Genomic DNA, 22,583 nt, shown 5'->3' on the forward strand with positions numbered 1-22,583 from the left:
GGCAAAGGCAGAAATCAAGTTATCATCATCTAGGATGGACAATTTTTTAAAGACATGTCTTTGGAATATGTGTTTGCCTGTATGTATTTCATAGCTGGATTGATCCTTGGTTTTAGCCCACCCAAAATGTGCAAACCCCACCTCCTGGTCCTCTTGGTTGGTTCACCAGGCAAAGGAAGCAAAGGAAGGGAAATGATGGCTCCTAATGGGAAGGTGCTTGACGGGGACCTGGAAGGTTGGTAGCTCAAGCCCCAGCATGACCCTTGAACAAGGCCCTTAATCCCACATTGCTCCAGGGCCGAGTCTGATCAACTGTATTGGGTAAAATTGTCCACTAAAATAACTGTAATGCGTGGAAGGTTAAAAAAAAAAAAACCTATCACCAGAGAAAAAGTCAGAGAACAGATCTGACTTTTACTGATATCAGTAAGTGGGTAAATCTGTTGCTTCTCCACACAGAATTCCAGGGGATTGATTTTGATTAATGTATTTATTTAGCTGTTTTTATGTACTTGCTCAGTCATGGTTGCATTATTGCTGTATTTCATAACTCATGCAACATGTAGAAAAGGGAGAATTTTTCACCTATAACTACGCTCTCAGAAATAAAATGACAGTGGATCAAATTTCTCAAATGTACCCTGGAAGTACAGTAATGTTCTCTTTGGGTGCAAATGAGTAAGTTTTCCAAAGCAAAAAAGGTACAAATTAATTATACATTGCTGGCTAGGGGTACAATAATATGTACCTACAGGGTACCACCCCAGCATTTGTATCTTTTTAGGCACTTTTTGTACTGTTATTTCTGAGGGTGTAGGAAGCGTATAGCACTTTTCGTACCTTTATTCCTGAGGACGTAGGAAGCGTAGAGCACTTTTTGTACCTGTATTCCTGAGGGCGTAGGAAGTGTAGCGCATAGGGAGCGTAGACCACTATCTGTACCTTTGTTTCTGAGGGCGTAGGAAGCGTAGACGCCAGAGCAGAATGTTTGGAACGGCCAGGCTGTGAGCGAGGGTGTGGATGAGCTTTGAGGGACAGCCCGCCGGCTGGTTTTCAGAAGCGCAATTAAACGCAGCTCTATTAATTTTTACGGCTCGCATAAGAGGCGTTCTGTTCGACTGGCCGCCGCGCCCGCGCGTCCGCGCTGTCTGACAGGGTTTTTAACGCGCCCGTCCGCCAGCCCCTTCCGCAAGGCTCGAATCCGCAGCCCCAGCGTAACACACATCGTAAAGAAACAGCAATAAATTACCATTATTCAATTATAAACGCTTCAATTATTCATGGTTGTATTTAAATAAATGTAAATTAACCTCCAGTCTTGAGGAAATGAATTTTATTATACTGGTGTATATAATTTCATGGTGTTTGGGAATCAAAGGCGTATTTCTTCTTGGATTTTCCAGTAATGGGAGGCAGTTTAAGTAGTGTGTCACATTCATAGAAAATGTAATAACAAGACAATACAAAAACGCAGGGAAAAGACAATGATCATCGTGCCAGTGTGTATCACTTGTATTTGTGTTATTTTGGGAATTTGCAGGGGCCTAGAAAGTCAGATTAGAAAAGTCAGGCGAGAGGCCATTTTGCATGGAAAGTGCCTGGAGGCTGAGTCTGACTAATCAAGTTCATTCAAATCTTGGATTTAAACACATAATATAAAACACTTGGCTAACGATGGAAAAAGGAGGTGACAAATTTTCTACTTCCTATAACGGACAGGAAAGTTATTATTATACAAAGCGCATTAAAATGTTAATAATGTCTTTGGCCGCCGCACTGCTGAAAGCTTCTGAGCAGTTCAAATAACATAAAAACATCAATCAAAATATCACAAGCTGCTGGGGAGATTGAACGGGAAAGATTAATAGGAATAATGATAAGAATAGTAATGGCGGATTCTGCCGGAGGACCTGAATAATTCTGAGCGATTACTATCAGTACATAGCCTCAGCCGGGCCAGGTGGAGTTACGCAGATCTGGTTGAGAGAGCAAGACTGTGAGAGCATACGCTCACCGAGCACTTTGTTAGGAACATTTTTACTTTGTTACACTTACTTACGTATTCATGCGATTATCTAATCAGCCAATTTGTGGCAGCAGATCCATGCCTACAGTCATGTAGATACGGGTCAGGAGCTTCAGTTAATGTTCACGTCAACCATCAGAATGGGGGAAAAATGTGAACCAAGTGACTTTTACTGTGGAATGATTGTTGGTGGCAGACAGGGTGGTTTCAGTATTTCTAAAACTGCTGAGCTCCTGGGATTTTCACGCACAATCTAGAGTCTAGAATCTAGATTTTGCAAAGAATAGTGCAAAGAAAAAAAAATCCAGTGAGCAGCAATTCTGCAGACAGAAATGCTTTGTTAATGAGAGATGTCAGAGGAGAATGGCCAGACTGGTCAAAACTGACAGGAAGGTGACAGTAACGCAAATAACCACACATGACAACAGTGGTATGCAGAAGAGCATCTCTGAACACACAACGCATCATAACTCTTAAGTGGATACAGCGGTACAGCGGTAGAAGTCCAAAAAGTCTAATAAATACCTAATAAAGTACTTGGTGAGTATATACTGTATGCATTATGGCGTGGGGGTCAGTACTTGTCTGAGAGCAACAGATGAGAGAATTGAAGGGGGCAAGGTGTGAGGTGAAACAGCCGAATAATTTGATTTGACCTAAAATAGTTTGACCTAAAATATTATGTCTAGCGGTGTGCAGCACTTTGGTCAACATAATGTTGTTTTAAATTAGCTCTATAAATAAAGTTAACAAAAGCTACACTCAACACTGTACACTCACATCTGTTGGCTACTTCAAGCGCTGTTTCCTCAGTCTCCCTCTTGCACCAACTATGGCACTTAAGGTTATGTTGTTTATAGGTTTATTTATATATTTATTTATATATATTATACATATTTACATATTTATATAGTGGCTATGTGCTTGGTCGTGGCATAGAAAACTTTGTATCTTCTCTTCTCTTTGTTTAACCTTTTGTACCCACATTTATTTGTTAGTCGTCCAGATAACAGCATGTGTTAAATGATTAAAAGTACATGGGACAAGTTCAGGGACAAGATTTTTCTAGATTTTTTTGGCCCATCGTGAAATACCGAATTTGAGACCCAAGATGCCTGAACCACTGTCACACGTCTTAGGGTATGTTGTAAACACATACATCAAGTGCTCTGGCACTCTTTGACAGCTGATAGCAGGTAAGAATGTCCAACAATAAAGCCAAAGATTTGTGGCTTCGTATGCTTTTAAGACTGAAAGTCAGTATTTCTTGATAAATCAGGAAAAAAATCAATGAAGAAAAACCCTGTCATGGGGTATGAAAGCTTTGGAGAGAAGATGGAAGACCGGGCTTAAAGTGATGCCCCTATACCGACCATTATAAAGATAACAGGTCATCAGAAGCTGTGAAAGTATCCTTCACTGCACACAAAAAATGTCTGTGCCAATCAGAGAAACTTACACAAAAGCTGAAATCATCTTTTTTTTTTAAAGGCCCCAAAAAAGTTAACTTTTGCTTTCAGGGCTCTGTGCTGACATTTTCGGAGCAAATGAGCGAGGAGCACAAGTGCTTGTAAGTTAAAAAAATGGAGGAGCCTGTGAATGCAGTCCCAATTCCTCCATTTTCTGGAGCAAATGCTCCTTAAGACAGGAGCGCTCTTGAGCTCTGGCTTTTAGACCGCTCTTTCCATCCGTGTGTGGATGTGAAAACACCTTCTTGATGTCCCTCTGTAGGACAGGGGCAGTGTTTACTCTGTAGACTGGTGTTTACCTGCACTGTGACCCACTGGATAAAGTCGGCATGCAGTGCTCTCAAAAATATTCCCTCTCGCCAAGTGAGAGCCGGAATGGCCACCCTTGCTGGGTGGAGAGTGCCTGGCTTTGCACACAGCTCCATTAGTAGTATCTGGACAGAGAGGTCACTGCTCTCTCTCTTAATACCTGCAGCACCGCAGCCAGACGACTTGGACAGCATCAAGACCCATTTTTCAAAAGAGAAGGGAAGAAGGGGACAGAGAGGGAGGGAGGAAGAGAGGGAGGGAGGGAAGGAAGGTTAAAGCAGGGGGCAGTGCCCCCTCCCACCTCCAAAGGACATAGTTCTGAAACGCCCATCTACCCCTTGGCCAGTTCGCAAATCCTCTGATGCAGAATCAAAGGTAAGGTAACACAGGGAAACGGCATATTATTTTTAATCGGAATGCACCTTGATTCTCTATTGTCCCGCCAACTGGTCCGCATATCAACAGCAGCAAACCTCCCCCTGTCTACCACCGCCAGTCGCCTCTCCACAGCTGGGAAATCAAGGTAATGAATTCATATTCTGCACACATATTCTGTAGATTTTTATCAGCGTGATAAGGGTGTCGTGGGACACTAATTGCAGTGGGCTGACTCCACTCCGTGTTTTAGACCCACTCCGAACAGTAGGGCCGCACAACCCTGCTCCTGGAGTTCTACAGTCCTGTGGGTCTACACTCCAACCCTAACAAAGCACACTTCATTCAACAGCTAGAGATCTCGTTGGGCTGCTAACTTGTAGAATCAAGTGTGCCGGATGAAAACCGACAGTAAAGAATGATAGATCTCTGAGAACAGGGTTGAGCAGACCTGCTTTAGCTGTTAAATGAGGTACGCCTTGTTAGGTTTGGAGTGAAAACCTACAGGATGATCGATCTCGGGGAATAGGGTTGGGCAGCCCTGCTCTAGCTGTTGACCAAGGTGTGCTTTGGTAGGGTTGGAGTGAAAGCTCTTGGAACTGGGTTGGGCAGCCCTGCTCTAGCTGTTGAACGAGTTTGTTAGGGTTACAGTGAAAACCTACAGGACAGTAGATCTCCAGGAACAGGGTTGAGCAGCCCTGCTGTACATTATCCAATGAAACCCCAACCTCGGGCTGCCACTTCTACCCACTAAAGAAAATAGAGCACCACTTTACTCCTGCAGCAACTGTTATTGGAGTAAAATAGCCAAAAGATAAAAAGATGGTGAATTTACCACTTTTCTGACATTAAGAGAGGCTGCAGTTGAGTGGTATGTGTTAAGAATGGCCTACAGGCATGTCTAGACTCCTCAGTATTGATGTGTTTTCCAGGAGACCCTGCTAAGTGGGCCCTATCCACTCTCTGGCAAACGTTTGATCGCAGGCGGAGTACAGAGTGCAGGTAACTCAAAGTTTGAGCGTGTGAGTAGGGTGGGGGGTAACTGCATCTTTTCAAGGCAACTTTATTCAGTGAACAATGTGGTGCAATGTTGGTGAACAGCAGATTACAGTCTCAGAGAGCAACGTAACACTTTATTTTGCTGTTTTGCTCTTCATTGGCTATGAGGTGCAGCCCTGTTAAAATCCACATGCTGGTTCATAGGTTGGGTTTATAGGTTTGATCTGCCAGTGATCTCTTGTCTGACCAAACATCTTCAGGTCTTCAGGTTGCTATGCGCGTCTGTTGCTTGTCATGCTGTCTTGTTTGCACTTAATGCTGTTTGCCATATTATTGTGATAGTCAGTTTGGCCAGTAGCATCGACCAAATAAAGAAATGTGCTTATAAAAATCAGGAAACTCTGATAGATGTGGGTGGGGGGCATTATATATGCACATTGAACAGGGACATTATGTGTTGTATTATGTATTAGGAGTACCCAAGTAATACATTTGCAATTCAAATATTCAAATATCTGAGTGAGTCAGGGGTAGTGAAATTGATCTCCCCAATATGTTTATTGTATCCTGGCATGTTTATGGTGGTCATAGACTGCAGAGAGAGAGAGAGAGAGAGAGAGAGAGAGAGAGAGAGAGAGAGAGAGAGAGAGAGAGAGAGAGAGAGAGAGTGTGTGTGTGTGTGGGGCTAAATTATTATTTTATATCAGCATACATATTTTCTATGGCCTTAAAAGACTTGGGTTTCCTGCGTGGATTTACAGGCTACGTATGCGCACACAGGAGGGGGAGAAAAACAATAGGGGAAACGGATAAAAGCTCCTTGTTCTGAGCTCATTATAGCGTTATGGATTGCACGTGTCAAACAGTAAGTACTCCTTTATCATTCCTCACAATAACCCCGGCCACAGAGCGCATTTTCATACCCAAGCGAAATTTACCGCGTCAAAGCCGCGCGTCACCAAGGGAACGGCGACCGGGCTGTAAGATTTATCGCCCTGATTAAATACGGCAACTGTGAGTAAGAGGTACTGAGGAAATAAATACGGAATCACACAAACGTTTTAGTCCGTGGTTAAACTGATTAGCCCTTTGCGTTTTTCCCCGCTGTTGCGTATCGCCGTGGTATTATGCGCTAGCTTGTTTAATTAAAAAAACGGGACCGCGCGATTGGGGATATGACTCAATGTGATATGTGTATTGTTTAACGCTGCTGCCGAATGCCGTTGGACTTCCGCGTAATTTGTCTTTTTCAGACGGGCCCGCGGTTCCCTGGTGTTCGTCTTGTCATAGAGGAGCTCTCCGTGGGTGTCCCTCTGTAATTTCACCATCACTTTCTATTACCCTGATGTACCACATATAGTAGCTTACACTCCATCTGTCTATCTCATCTTATTCACTGTAATTAATTTCAAGCCCCGATATTTACGTTGCCTTCTATTAATCAACCTTTTCTTTCAGCCGGAATTTAATATTAATGTTAAAAAAACGTTGTGGATAACTGAAAATAAAATAGATATATATTTTTAATGACCGCACTAATGACTAATTAGCAGATGAGGTGACAGTTTTACTGAAATATATGAGGCCAATTAACTTTCTCTGGGAGAGGTTGAGGCAGTGCACCAATTTTTATCAACGGAAGATGGAACCTTCAGTTATTGCAGAACAGATATTTTCTCCCACAATATATTGCACTGTAATGACTTGGTGACAGACAGCATATGGTATTATCAGGGCATGAGATGAGATGGGCTATCAAATTTCACAGAGATGGACAACTAACACAGTCTAGACACAGAGTCCAGCCATATAAATAAATAATGTGTTATTTAGCTGACGCTCTTATCCAAAGAGACTTGCAGTTGATTAGACTAAGCAGGGGACAATCCCCCCTGGAATAATGCGGGGTTAAGGGCCTTGCTCAAAGACCCAACAGCTGTGCGGATCTTATCATGACTACACCGGGGCTTGAACCGCCAACGTTCTGGGTCCCATTCATGTACCTTAGCCACTAGGTTACAGGTTGCCCCCTATAGACTGTTGCCCCATATAGACTGTTGCATCATTCAGTGGTGTCTGTCAGAAATTAGTTTGCTCAATAGATTATTTGTCTAACATAGATTTTAACCTACACAACCCTTTGATTCCATAGAATAACCTTATCTAGTTCAAGGGTTCACCTGTAATAGAGGGTTCCACAAAGAACTGAAAATGGTTCCTCTATGGAGAAAAGCCCAAGAACCCTTTTTTTTCCGAGAGTGTTTAACTTGCACACTTTTTCACCTCTTGCTCTAAATGGTTACAGTCACTGCATTGCCTAACGTAACCAAACCAATGCAATTTCAACATTACTGGTCTCATTAAATACTACATGCTGTTTCCCTGATCTCAGAGACTAAAAACACTCGCAGTGTTGACAGGGTGCCATTGTTGAGTAATGGCCCGGGCACCAGGCTTGCAACTCTGAGATTGTAGTTTTAGCCCAAGATGGCTGAGCTGCCTACATAACTGGAATTGCTTAAATAACTACTCGGGTGTGTACAAACGGGACTGCGTATTAGGAAGCTGTACAAGTCAGCCTGAATAAGAAAGAGTATCTTATATATTAATTTAACCATTTGAAGAGTAGGTTTAAAAAAGTTTCTTTAAAATTTCTGATTTGGTAGTGGTTATTACATCAGCATTGTAATGTTCAGTTAAGATATAGTTGTGATCTCACTTCTTAAGGGGTTAATGTAAGATTCTCCACTGGGTGTGCATTTTAGTCCAGGAGTATATTTACACTACGTCTGTGAAACCAACCCAAAGAATTTACCGCTTAGATGTATTTCCGGCAAGAATCTAAATGATGCAGTAGTAGCCTACCTTATACATGCTATAACTTAAGAAAACATCTCCAGGGTTATGAGGATACAGCAGGTTTTTAAGCCTTAAAGAGGCCTGGGTTTATCACATCCGTCACCCCCTCTAAAATATCTATTAGTTTTTCAATTAATCTCATCAGTTATGTTTCCAACAATGTAACACAATGGTTTATGGAACAGGATCTCTAATGCTGTTACAGGGTGAGAATAATGTTCCTGAATACTTAGTACATTAATATTATAATGATGACTATGAGTCATTCCTGAAAAATTCCAGAACCGTGTCATCCAACTGTTCTAAAAAAGAAAAGAATTCATAGAAAAATAATACAATCGCCTACCTTATTATCTTCCTGGGTAGGGATAGAAAGAAAGAATGAAAAAGAAAGAACGGAATTACGCCCAGTCATGCATTTAGTCTGGCATAGCCTAGTAGATACTATAATTTTCAGGCACTGGAATAACCTGGATAATTTGCGTTTCTGTCGCCGCTGAGAATAAACACGTTGAAAACCGAACGTTGCGACCCAATAGGCTCCCAGAAGCGCTTGTCCTTTCTCCGCCTCATATCCAATCCATGCCCCCGGTTCTCCTATTCCAAATCTGCATCGTCTCGAGTAACGGCCGCTTCTGTTTCCACTCTGTTGTGCGATTCACAAACGAACGGTCACGTGAGCGCAGAGAGGCCGTGATTCGCTTCTTTTTTTCTCAATTTTTTTCCTTTTTTTTTTTTGAAACGGGGGGTCTCTACGAGGGGGGCACCTCGCACACGTTTCTCCACCCTCCATCCCTGCCGAAAAAGAGCATAAAGCGAAAGGAGTCCCAATATTCAACACAGCGATCTCGTAGCAACCGAGGAGGTCCCCTACCGTGCCATTGGATACCGTTTTCGCATTCAAGAGCATCAACAAGAAAAGTGCATGATTTGAAGACGGAATATACATTTCCCTTCGGAGGACGATCGCGCTCTTTACTTAAGTGTGCAGCAAACAGTTTTCTGATATCGATTTTCATTTGTGGATTTACACTTACTCGATTTAATGGATGCCACATAAAATATTTTCGAAAGGGGAAACAGATTCTCAATGTCCTAGCCGCATCTGCCCACTGTACCGTGCGGAGGGGGCGATTTGGAAGGGGATACAATAACGGCAAGTATAAGAATTCTCAATCTTCATAATATTGCAGAACTAGCTCGACCGATGACCAACAAAGCTGTGTTCTGACAACTTGCTGAAAGCATTTGTTCAGTTTTTTTTTTGATGGGCATTGATTTTCGAACATGGTTTTGATTATTTGTTGTATAGGTACAGTATATTCGCGTTTATTAAACCGCTGTGTAGGCTACATATCGTTTTGATTCGTTTTCACTACTTTAGACTGAGTGACTTTCAATTCAAATAAACGTGTAAGATTCTAGCTAGCTTGTCGACTAGCTTGTTTTTTCTTTATTTAACTTATTTCGCCGTTTTGATAACGAAGCCATGATTTCTGGAAAATAATTTCGACCTTGCTTTGAGAAACAACTACGCATACTGTGTATAATTCGACACACTGACATGTATGTTTACTTCCCTTTCCAATAACATACATTTTACAGGCTGAATTAAGTTGTTTTTTAAGCCAGAGTCATAGCCTTTCTTGGAATGAAATACAACAAAGCGCTGTGGGGGTTCACTTGTTACTTTTGCATCAGTTAATTAAACAAAGCACGGGAAAACTTTTCATTTGGTAACATATATTTCCGTATTTAGCTATTATTTTGCAAAAAGCGCAAGATCTACCTAGCAGTCAGCACCTTAGCCTAATTATCCCAACTAAACGTTCACCTCTACGGACACGTACGATTTGAATGTAGTAGGCAATACAATGGTCATTATCGTATTAGTCCCATTGGCTCGTTGCTCAGCAACTCCAAATTTAGAAAGTGGCCGCTGGCAATTTCACCCAGCTTTACAAGGGTAACACTTTTCCGGGTTGAGAACGTGTCAGTACAGTTGTTGCTGGTGCCCCGGAGATATGCTTTTTCAAAATCTGCTCAGAAGAAAATAATCGTTTGTGGGGCAATGGATGAAGGGCTGTTTTGGATTTCTTGAACAAACACGGCAAACAACAAACAATGATTAGAATAATGAGAGATTTTAATTATGATCATAAAGCCATCTGTGCTCATTGTTCCACCCACACTCATTTTATAGTAATGATTTGAATAAATAATACATACGTTTTAGGATTCTGTTCTGCATGACGTGACACGCCCACACGTGCATATATAATTAGGGAATTACATTTTCATGAAAGCAAAGTCTTTGTTTCAAGAATGCACTCAATTTAAATGCAGGCAACATGGTTTGAACGTCGTTTGAACCTTGCTAGCTTGAGACACGGGACCTTATATTGGGGCTTAAGTTTTTGTAGACAAGACACAATTGTGTTTAATGGTGGGGGTGCTATTCTTAATTCACTAGGACCCCTATTTCACTATTTGCCTTTTTGAATTTAACAGAGAAATTGGACTTTGTATCTGTTTGCAATTTCTCTGTTTTTCCTACTCCTGGAAATAGATTTTATTTTGGTGTAAAAATGCCAGCCTGTTAATCAATGTTCTCCAGAACCCCTACAACATAGATGAAAGGAGTTAGTTCTGGTATGGTGCTATTCATCTCAAACCAAACTACATGGCATGTTATACATGAATACACTGAATAAGTTAATCTATCAACAGTTTTTACCAAGTATAGCACAGAATGCATTGCAATGCAGCCTGCATTTTAATGGTGATTTTGTATATTTTGTAACACATGTGTATAGCACAGTGGACTGGGCAGATGAGACATTTGTTAAATACTTGAAGCAGTGGTTGAATGGTACCACTCTCCTAGCTGGAATTTGCATGATATGGCAGCGTTTTGGAAAGACAGTGGAGGGAAACAAACCTCACCTAGATGAGTTCCCAAGCTGATTGGCCAGTACACATGGGGCTTGATTCAAAACAAGGTCAGTCTGGAATCTTGGCAAAGTGATTGTATTATTATTATTATTATTATTATTATTATTATTATTATTATTATTAAGCAGCGCTGGACATACAAATCAAGTGGGAAAGGCTTATTCCAAAAGCTCATGAGCAGCTGTTTGCAGCTAATATGAGTTTAGCTTAACTGAATCCAGGTTGCACATTTCATCCATTGAGTTGTTTACGGGATAAACCTTTGATTTCCCTAAAGCCGTTAACCTACTCAGAAAAATAAATTAATTGAATTGTGCCCAGAATATAAGCTTTGCACAAAGGTTTTTTTAAGGTGACATCCCAATGGTTTTAAAATTGTTTTCCCAGCAATTAATACTTTTTTGTATTTCTTTCCAGTTATCTAAGGGCTTTTTTTGTCATAATCAAAGGAGAGGTTTGCATAAGTCTTAAGGCAGTTTCTGTCAGTCAATTCCTACTCTGCCCCAGTGACAAAGACAAGGTGCTTAAGTTGGAAACTTAAGTTGGTTTTCACCTGGGCATATGAGGCATGGGATTGTGTTGTTTGTAGTGATTTTTAAAGGGTTTTCATGTCAGATTGTTTATTTCCCATGGAATAGGTAAAACTTTCAAGGTTGCAGGCAAATTTTGGCAAAATATCAAGGCAAAACAGATTCACTATAACCTTTATAATTTACATTTTGTGTATTTTTACTTGCATTAGTGCACATAAATAGTTAACAGAAGACCCACTTTTGTTATCATTTTTCGTCTCATTATTTCCTTGGCTGACTGGGCAGATGGTCCCTTGCATATTTTTTGTATGACTCAAGTACCTGCTGAAGCCAGGCTCAATTAAACCCTTTTCAGTGTTAATTAGACTCTTAACCCTTTAAGTTGTGAGGTCACAAATATGTGATTAGAATGTTCTTGACTGAGCATTCTAATGCTGATGTCACAATCACTACTGGTAATAGAAGGAAATGGAGTTCTAGAATACTGACTTACAGTAGAATGCTGAAAGAACATTCCAAAAGCCTACTCTTCAGAGGGATACGTTTATATGAGTCCAGACTCGAGACTATCAGAGTGTGAACAGTGAACACTTTTACTGTGTAGGTCCCAGTCAACCCCCCTCTACACTTTGCTCTCATATGAGGCCATCTCATATGCTTGGGGAAGAAACGGGGTCCTTTGTAATTCTTCTTGTTGAATTTCTGTGTTTTCACAGAGCTCGTCAAATAGCGGGATGTTGACTAATGAGGGTATGGGGGAAAACTTGGAGACAGTGGCAGTAATAGGGAGGACAGAATGTATCAGAATGGTGATGTGATGACATTGGGTTTATGTAACATTTGGGATATGCATGTGTTTTTGGGGGGCAGGGGGACATCTGTGATACTGCAGTTCAGTAACAAGATACACACTTTGTAGCAGAGATGGGTCCTTGGAAGGGAAGGGAAATCTGGTGCAATTTATACTTTCATATAAACTGAGAATCAAATATAGCCAACAAACTGTAACAGTCCCTTCCACCACACACACACACACACACACACACACACAAAGACATAAAAAGAGAGAAAAGGATTTTCATTAAACAAGGAAGGCTTTGTTATTAGAAGCAAAGTCCCCTTCTGCTCATATTTGTCTTAACGTGGAGAGTGTCTGCACGCCAAACTCTGAACTGGAACTGGAAACAGAGAGGTAGCAGGCACGTTTAGAGATAACCTTGTATGTGACCCCTTGTGAGCGAGAGACGGAGAGAGACAGAGAGGGAGAGAGAGAGGGAGTCGTGGTTACATATGAGAAACAAAGAGACAGAATAGAGAGGGAGAGAGAGAGAAAGGGTGAGAGAGTTCACCAGCTCCTTCACTCCCAGACTAATTGTGTTTATTCCTCTTAATTTGTCCTGAGTACTAAATCGGTGCTCTTCAAGTCCACGCTGCCTGCAATTTGCGGAGCGGCAAAACGAGGAGAGTGTGCCTTTGTTTGCTTCGACGGAGCGCCCTTTCTCCGTTTGATCTTAGCGTGTGTGTGGTAAACACATCCCGCGACCGGTCGACGTGAGGGTGGGCGGGTGGGATGCACCGGATGCCTCTCTTAGACCGCGCTGCCCGGCACTTCCTGGTGCGGCGGCCATTCCGGCTCCCTCCCCGTTGCGGTTTCCGTCCCCACCTGCTGATGCAAATCTGCCGAACGCGAAAGGCCCGGCCTCCAGGCTAGCATTTGTATGTCTTTCTTTCCACATTGCACCTGCAACAGCGCTCAGGGGGGTAGGGGGTGGTGGGACGGTGGTGGGGGTGGGGGTGCGGGCGGGGGGAGCAATTACTCCGGTGGAATTATTGACCGCTCGTTGGGAAGGTTCTCCTCGATGGAGGCTGCGCCAAGGGGATTGCCACTGGCGGATCTCCTCGGAAGTGGAAAAAAAATAAAAATAGCCCAAATCCCAGAAGAGCGAAAGTACTTCTGAAAAGGTTTGCTGCCTGGAATCCTTAAATCCGTTCCCTTAAATCGCACAGGAAATGCAATTTCTCTTTGTTTTGACTGGCGCGTGGCAGAGCAGACTTACCTTAGTGTTCTCCCGACCGTAGAGCAGGGATCGTCCTCCAGGGCCAGGTACCGCTGGTTTTGCTCCCTGACTTCACCTGGGAGTCCGATGACGTGCAGGTCTGGGACTACAGATGAACATTAGCTCATTAGCTAACTCTGGCACATTTACATTGATGTGGAAACTGAAAATGTTGATTAATGTGCACTGTCCCTGGTAGATAAATAAAATAAACGATGTGAAGACAATCTGGCCAATCAGTAGCACTAATTGTTCAGTTAGTGACCCGGGTTGGATTTGGATTCAAGGGCCAGATTTGATCATCCCTGCCACAGTGCAATGAGAAGTCCTAACAGCCTCGTACAGCTGCTCCTCCTCCTCTTCCTCCTGTTCCTCTTCTTCTGCGCTCTTCCGGACCTTTTCGGCAAGGCCCGAGACGTGACAGAAGGCCAAGGCCGCTGTCGTAACTTGTCCATCCTTCACACCCTTCCACCGGAACACGGACAGCTGGAAACCGAGCGGCAGAAACCTCACCCGGTCAATGTGCCGTCGCTTCGCATCAGCGTAAAGATGGAGGGATGGAGAGAAAAGGAGAAAAGAGGGGCATTAGTTCATGGTATCCTGGCCAAGCCTGAGCCCTTCTCCTGCTGAAACGCTGGGATGAAACTTAACAGCTACGCTTCACTTGTTTTGTTTCTTCTCAATGGCCCGCAAACAAAAGCGGTGATGTTTCTTGCCCTGGGGGGTCGGGGGGGGTAGACAGACCCCCGTGCTCGAGCCCCCCGCTCCCCATCTGTAGAGCTGCGAGGCTCGGGGGAAGGTGTTTCTTTGTGGGCCGTAATTACCATCCATCTTGGACGAGCGTAGCACTTTCCTCCTGTCCACCTCGATCCTTCCGGCCCGGTCTCCAGCTTGCGAGGGGTAATTACCGCCTGGCACTCCCAGATTGATGAATCCCGACAGGCCTGTCATAAACACACACACCCCAAACCAGGCCTTCCCCCTGAGTTATGACCCCTCCGAGGTTCGGGACAGGGCTGAAACCCTCGTTCGTACTGCTGGAGTTCATGTTTAAGGGTGTCGTACATCAACCCCGCAAGTACTGATGTCAGGGTCCGGGAGAAGGATGGTTGAAACTCAACAGGAGATATCTGTGGGACCTGCTTTTGTGAAGATTAGACTTGTAGAATTTAGGACACTTGGGAATCCTTGATTTCTTGAATCAGTGTTGACCAGAATCAGTCGTACTGCCCCTGGGTATCAATATTATTCTCTTCCTGCAGACTCATCTAGACTATGCACTTAGGTGGAATCGGTGAATTTATGCAAAAAAGTTTATATCGCCGTAATTATTTACCGTCATGCCGGCTAGCCATACAGCTAATTAGCTAGAGCTTATGCCAAACCGTACCAGGATTGCATTTGTTTTATTTTGATTGCCCACCTCTGCTTGATGCTAAAACAAGTATTTGTTCCCATCGGGTGAGTTGACATTGAGGAGCCTTTGCATTTAAACTCTTGATTGGCCAATTTAGTTTTCCCGTAGGTTTTATTCTGTGGCTGGTTTCAAACTCAATTGTCCGTTCTATTGCTGGACTATTCATACCCCTTGTTAAGGGTGTTAAAAGAGATGCAATGGTGAGGTCTCTTGTTTATGTCTTAGGTAAGCTTTCTGCAGGGTGCTGTTACGGTATTGCATTATCTCTTCCATGGACATATCTTCTCGGAGTTATAACATTGAATAGTTTATTGGACAAGGTCAATGCACATCATTAACATTTCTGTTAGCCAGGGAGGCTAATTTTCATCTGTAGACCTTGGGCTGTGGGAGGAAACCCGGACTACCTGGAGGAAACCCACGCAAACACGCAGAGAACCTGCAGTCTCCACACAGAGAAGGGCTGGCTGAGACTTGAACCCGTAACCTCCCTCTTGCGGCTTGCATCAGCGCAGCCGCAGTGCCACCGCGCCGGCCTTATGTAACGCGCCCGTCTCCCTACCTGATAAAACTTGTACCGAATGCAGATGCAGAAGTCATTTCGGGGAACTTTTCTGAAACGGCCTAAGGGGAAGAACAGACATCTCGAAACATTCTGTTCCAGAGCCCTCCGGACGTACACGACTTCTGAAACCCTCGACAGGAGCAACTCGGGACAGACGAATCAGCCCCCCCCCCCCCCCCCCCCCCTCTCCCTTAAATACCCTGCCGCTTGCATTCGACGACCGCTCACATTCCATAACAAATACTCCCCGGCTTACATGGTGAAGTCTGCCGCCATAAGTCCGTACGCGCGAAACGCGTACCATCAGAAAGCGGGGAAAAGGCTCTGCCTGCCTCATTGTGTCGAACCTAACCTGCTCTTCGGCGATAAGGTTCTCGCCTTGTCGCCTTCTCCCTATTTAAATAAAAAATATATTATAATAATTGTGTGGTGCGTTGAATGTACTGTCCCGGCTCCAGGATTAATTCTGTGGTGAAGTACTAGAGTGTAAGGTGGTGAATTTAGAGGTGATTGGACAATGTGGGGATATGAATGAATGAGTCATCGGCACAGCTTTGGCCCAGGTGTGGGTGTTTACCTGTACAAAACGTCTCTGGAGACTTGCGCTCACTGTACAGAGAGCTGTACTGTTTCCTACAGTAGCTTTAGGCTTATTCAGCTGCTCTTTCCGCCAATCTGCTCGTTTTCACGGGTTTGGCTCGCTCGCCGTTTTTGTGTGGTTGGAGAATATTTTTACAGCTTCTTTGCCCCCCAAATTGGCTCAGTTTTGTTCTTTTTTTAGTTTAGTTCTCTCTGGACACCGTCCATTGTGTGCTATTGCGTGGTAACCTGTTGTTACGCAGATGTACCAGAATAGAGATTTGCTGATTGGCTGAACACTAGCACTGTGTGGGTGGAGGAGGGGCGTGGCTTTTAGTGGAGGCAGAAACTGAGGGAGCGCTCGGGGGGTGTAGACACAGGTGGAGGTGTGTGTGTGTGTGTGTGTGTGTGAGAGAGAGAGTGGGTGTGGGTGTGTGTGTGTGTGTGAGAGTGTGGATGGGTGTGGGTGTGTGTTTGTGTGTGTGTGAGAGAGTGGGTGCGTGGATGTGTGTGTGTGTGTGTGCATGGATGGGTGTGGGTGTGTGTGTGTGCGCATGCATGTGTGTGTGTCTGTGTGTGCATGTGTGCTTGTGTATGCGTGTTTGGTAAAGAACGTGCACACCTTCAAACTGCATTTGTATGCGTATATGTGCAGTGCAAGGACTGGAGAAGAGGGAGAGAGCAAGAAAGAGGAAAAACAAAGAGAGAGAAAGAGAGAGAGAGAGGGAAGAGAAAAAGAGAGACAGAGAGCCGTGTTTCTTCTTCTGTGTAAGAAGCTGTTAATTCTGCGGCTTTTGTGCCGGGACAGGCAGCAGAGGGGGAGAAAGCAGGCCCCCGCCCCTTTCGGAAGCCAGCCCTTTTGTCGCGTCTACCCTCGAATCGACAGACATCTGTTGGCCAGTGGGAGGGCGGGGGAGGGGCGGGGGGCGGAGAGAGGAGGGGGTGGGGGGTCGAGGGGAGCCTTTTTGAAGGGGGAGCGGTTGGTTGGTTGATGGATACGAGTAATTGTTTGTAATGTGGGGCATATAAACAGAGCCCTCTGGGAGAACGGGGCGGATTTTAAGCGGATCTCCCGTGTATGTGTGTGTGTGTGTGCCGCAGCATCGCCCCAGAGAGGGACAGACGAGGGAGATGAAGAGGCTGCCAGTTCGAATCCGCTCCTCCGTTTGTATCAGGGACACTGTTTTTTTTTTGAATGATGGAGTGGGTTGTTCCCTTTGGATGGTTAGGCCTCAGGTTTTTATTAAGGTTGTTGTTCTGGCTCCACCTCTCTCCTCCCTCTCCCCTCCCTCTCTCCGCCCTCTCCTCCTCTTCCTCTCCCTCTCTCCTCCCTCTCTCCTCTTCCCTGTGACAGTGCTGAGATTTCATTTAGATATTAACGGCATCAGTGCTTTTACATTGTCCTAATGCAACCACCCAGTGTTGGTTTATTAATTATGTATTAAGTTAATGCATTCATACCTAGAGGGCCAAAGTACTCTTAATAGTTGGATTGTGTAGAGAAGACATTTAGTTTGCTTCGGGGCATGTTTTTAGGTTGGGGCACTTTTCTTTTTTTTTCAGTGCAAACATTACTGCAGTTGCCAGTTTTGTAGCTTTATTTCAGCTTTATTTCAGATGAAGATATGCTTTGTACAAAAATAAGAATAGGCCTGTTGGCTTTCATAATGTTTTTTTGTTAGTAACATGCTTGAGGGAAAACTGCAGCATTGAGTACCTTTACCAGCAGTTTAAGAGTTGCAGGCATTTAACCCTTTAAAGCTGGGCTGCCCAGCCCTATTCCTGGAGATCTGAAGTCCTGAATGTTTTCATTTCACCCCTAATTTGGCATATCAGATTTTACTAATTAGCAGCCCAACAAGATCTCTAGCTGTTGAATGAGATGTGCTTTGTTAGGGTTGGAAGGAAATCCTACAGGACTGTAGATATCCAGGAACAGGGTTGGGCAGCCCTGCTCTAGCTGTTGAATGAGGTGTGCTTTGTAAGGGTTGGAGTGAAAACCTACAAGATGGTAGATTTCCAGGGTTTGGGCAGCAAAGCATTGTGTGAGGTCACAAATATGTGATTAGAATGCTCTTAACTGAACATTCTAATGCTGATGTAACAAACACAACTGGTAATTGAAAGCAGTGGAGTTCTGGAACACTGACTGAATGTTGAAAAAAAAGATTGCAGTTGCTGAGGATGTGGGAGAGGTGGGAATTGCATACACAGAATGAGATAGGAGAATGCAATCATGGCTGTTGGGGGGGGGGGGGGGGGGGGGGTCTAAGAGTGCAATTGTGGACCCCCTACGGATCCCTTGGCCCGGGCTGTAAACCCTCGGAGCTGCGCTGAAAGGAGAAATGGGCCTACACAGGGAATATTGTGTAGCTCATCAGCGGAGGCAGTTCTTTTATGACACGGATCAAACCGCGCAGTGATTTTTCGCAGTGTGGATTTGCGGCGGAAAGCTTCGGGGAGGCGTACGGAGTGTGACAGCGGATCCCGACGTTCCTGACAGCTCCTCGTGAAAGCTGGAGATAAGCTTCGGAGACTGACTGTGTCTTGTTCGACAGGAGGCTCCATCGCTGTGACCGAGTGTTGGCTTCATTCTTTGTTTGTGTGCCTCTGTATTGAGAGTACCTTCTGTATCTAAACAATACCGGACCGGATTTAGCATACCAATCCACTGTAATCAATGTAACGTGTATGGTGGGCATCCTTGTGTTATCTTGCTAAATGGAAATGTTTGTGGGTGGGTTGTGTGTGTGTGTGCATGTGTGTGTTTCTGCATGTGTATGTGTACGTGCATGCATGTGTGTTGGTGTCTTTTTCAGGGGGTAAAGGAGTATAAAGGACCACTCACACGGCACCACCATTAGTAATGGACCAATCACACGGCACAGTCATTAATAAAAGACCAATCACACGGCATGGTCATTAACACAGGACCAATCACACTGCACGGTCATTAATAAAGGACCAAACACGTCACAGTCATTATTAGAGGACCAATCACACTGCACGGTAATTATTAGAGGACCAATCACACTGCACGGTCATTCTTAGAGGACCAATCACACAGCACGGTTATTAATAGAGACCCAATCACACGGCACGGTTATTAATAACGGCCCAATCGCACAGCGCGGTTATTAATAAGGACCCAATCCCACGGCACGGTTATTAATAAAGGCCCAGTCACACGGCACGGTTATTAATAACGGCCCAATCACACTGCACAGTTATTAATAAAGACCCAATCACAGTGCACGGTTATTAATAAAGGCCCAATCGCACGGCACAGTCGTCACAGACTTCCGCAGCTCTGAGGGAGCGTGCTCAGTATGGGGTCGGAAATGACACCGCTCCTCCGCTGTGTGAAAGACAAAGCAGGGAGTCTTTGTTTCCCTCCTCTGTCTCTTCACGGTGAATCACGGGGTTGTCTTTCACACCCAGAGAAAGGAAAATGTTTGTCATGCACACTGCTTTGGAGACGGCGCACCATCCGGAAGACCCTTGTGGCAGAACTGTGCCGCGCTGATGTTTCAATGCATTTCTGTTTTAAAAGACATAATAAATGGATAAAATAAAATGCTACAGAGATGCAAGCTTGTAGCAGATGTGGAGAGATAATTGGTACTCAGATTCTATTAACCCATTGAAGACTAGAAGAGTAGAGTCAGTGTTCTAGAACTCCACTGCCTTCAGTTACCAGTAGTGACTGTTACATCAGCATTAGAATGTTCAACTTTCAGTTACCAGTAGTGACTGTTAAATCAGCATTAGAATGTTCAACTTTCAGTTACCAGTAGTGACTGTTAAATCAGCATTAGAATGTTCAACTTTCAGTTACCAGTAGAGACTGTTACATCAGCATTAGAATGTTCAGCTTTCAGTTACCAGTAATGATTGTTCAGTTAACGTATTTGTGACCTCACACTTTAAAGGGCTGTTAGGCCTGGCTTCTCAGACGTGCCCAGTTTCCTCCAGTGGCATCATCTACGTGAGTGTCACACACCTCCGGCCTGCCCTCCGCACATCCCAGAAGTCTTAGCGGCAAAGCCACGCGTCTGTCCAGGCAGACACAAAGAGCCACCCTGTGTGTCGACGTCACCCTTGTTTATTTATTTATTTCCGCACTTCAGACAGCTGAAACGCCACAAAGCCGTGCAGTAAGTATAATTGGAAAAGAGAAATAATCTAAATAAATAAATTAACTCTTCTATCTCTGTGTCAGGGGAGATAATCCTGATTAAAACCGATACAGCCCCCGGAGAAAGACAAGCTAACAATCACAGAGATATTGCGATTCCGAGATTACGGATTTGGGGACGGGGGGGGGGGACGGGTTTCCTTTGTCTCCTTATTTATTATTTTCGCATGCGTGCCCGCCAGCAGGTTTTTTTCCTCGCCCGCACCCGTCCTCCTGCGGTTATTATAATGGGAGGTTTGTACCTGGCGGTAAAGCCTCTTTCCGCTATGCAGCGAAAGCGGGGGATTTGTGAGCGGGAAGCAGCTGATGGAGAGGGCCGGGTCGCTGGCTTTCTTTCGGAGCGTCGAGATTAGAGGCGAGACTAACGGCACCCGTCTGCTCCTGTTTATGGGACCCTTTCTCTTCCTTTTTGTTCCTCCGCCGCGGTGACCTTGGCGTTCCGCAGCGGACGCGCGGCGGGAACAGTAGCCGGCCCCGTTGTTCCCCGCCGGGCGTTCCGAACGGGAGGCGCGTAACGTTTCAGTGGAGAAGGAGTCACCGCTATCTCTCCGGCTGTTGGATCCAGCGGTCTGATCCGAGGCGATATCGATGGCAAGATGGAAGAGGGGTGTCCGAGATTGGGATGGGGGAGGATTTAAGGTCTGGAATGGGACAGGCAGGTTGGGGTAATAAGGTGTAAGGATTCTGAAATGGGATGGGCAGGTTGAACAGGAGCATGGCCTTGACCCAGAATAAATAGGTTGATGATGGATGAATGGATAAATGGTATTGCAACATAAGTAGCTGGTTTTTGCTTAGTTGAATTTCTTTCTAAACTCATTGGTTACAAAAATGCACAATATCGTTCAGTTACTGTGGGAGAGAGAAAGGATACTACCACCCACACTTAGTTAGCAGGGCCTATCTGTATCAGTTTGTGAGCTGAGGAGGAGGAAAAGCAGGAGGAATTGGGGGGGTGGCGGGATAAATTTGGGCAGGTCCCGGGGTGTAGTTGCCGCCTCGCAGCCGTCCCAGAAGGGGGGGGGGGCAGGGGGTACGGGGAACAGACGTAGAGAGAGAGAGAGAGAGATGAAAAACAGGAGGTTGATGGAGATCATAAAGATGCCATTTGCATGCAAATAACGGCGTGATAATGAATTCGAACCCTTTGCTCCGGGGGGTTTTAATTACAGCTTAGTGAGCAGATGCCGGACCCCCCCCCCGACCCTCTTATTGCTGAACGCTCGCTCACCCCCTCCCGCCCTGTCCTCCGAGTCTCAGATGGGTTCTGCAGAACTGGGGGGCACAATGGTGGGTCATGGGTCTGGTGTTTTAATCAGCACGGGAGGGGGGGATTTTTCTGCTTTTGGGTTGCCAAGCGTGCTAATAAATCCCCTCCTGCCTCCTGGATGCTTTAGTTTTTTCCCTGTATGAAATATGCAGGATCCGGGTGGTTTGTGTCGGACCAGAGACAGACAGGGCTGAGCAGATACTTGACAGGCTTTCTTTGTGTGTGTGTGCGTGCAGATGCTTGTGTGTGTGCAGGTGTGAATGCGTGTGTCTGTGTGTGGTCGCTTGTGTGTGTGTGTGCCCTTCATGTCCCTGAGTGACCTTACTGCAGTAGGCTCCTTTTAAGCAAATGGCAGTTGCCAGCCTTGGTTTCCAAAGAAAAAAACACCCCCTTTCACAAAGCCATAAAAACCCTGTCTCGCGCGTTCTTTTTCTCCTGCTTTTGTTTCAAGGCCGAATGTAACGGTTTTTCAGGCCTGGCCCGCCACATGCAGGGTAGAGGGAGTAATCAGAGTTTAAACGAGGAGGCCGACCAACTCATAAAAAAAAACAACTCCTGTTCATTATGATGTCGTTGTACAGCCCGGACTCATAAAAAAGCACCCCTCTCCACTGTGATGTCATAGTGCAGCCCTGATTCATAGAAAAAGAACCCCTCTCCATTGTGATGTCATAGTACAGCCAGGACTGCTTAAAAAAAGAACACCTCTCCATTTGATGTCATAGTACGACTGGTAAAAAAAAAAAAAAACACTCTCCATTGTGATGTCATAGTACGGCCCTGTTCACCGGAGACCTTCACCGAACTCCGTGGAAACAAAGTTGCGGTTGAGAGCTCTGAAAGAGAAAGGGAGGCGGGGGGGAGGTGATTGATGGCGGCCTTTTCCCTTTGTGCGTCTCTAAAGGTATCCGAGCCTTAAGTGGAGAGAGCGAGAGAGAGAGAGAGAGAGGGAGAGGGAGAAAGAGAACGGAG

At 44.8% G+C, this 22,583-nt stretch overlaps 1 protein-coding gene across 6 annotated transcripts in view; it reads left to right on the plus strand.

The window, feature by feature from the left end:
• Positions 1-4,037: 4,037 nt before the first annotated feature.
• The window catches only part of LOC133126141 (receptor-type tyrosine-protein phosphatase S-like), a 203,848-nt gene continuing 185,302 nt past the window's right edge, over positions 4,038-22,583 (plus strand). For 5 of the 6 annotated variants that reach the window (XM_061237992.1, XM_061237996.1, XM_061237993.1 and 2 more), the window contains exons 1-2: positions 4,038-4,327; positions 5,112-5,181. The gene's annotated coding sequence lies outside the window, so the exon portion shown is untranslated. The remainder of the gene's footprint in view (positions 4,328-5,111; positions 5,182-22,583) is intronic. The other variant, XM_061237991.1, reaches the window with a different exon arrangement.

This window comes from Conger conger, chromosome 4, assembly GCF_963514075.1.
Source record: "Conger conger chromosome 4, fConCon1.1, whole genome shotgun sequence".
Taxonomy (NCBI): domain Eukaryota; kingdom Metazoa; phylum Chordata; class Actinopteri; order Anguilliformes; family Congridae; genus Conger; species Conger conger.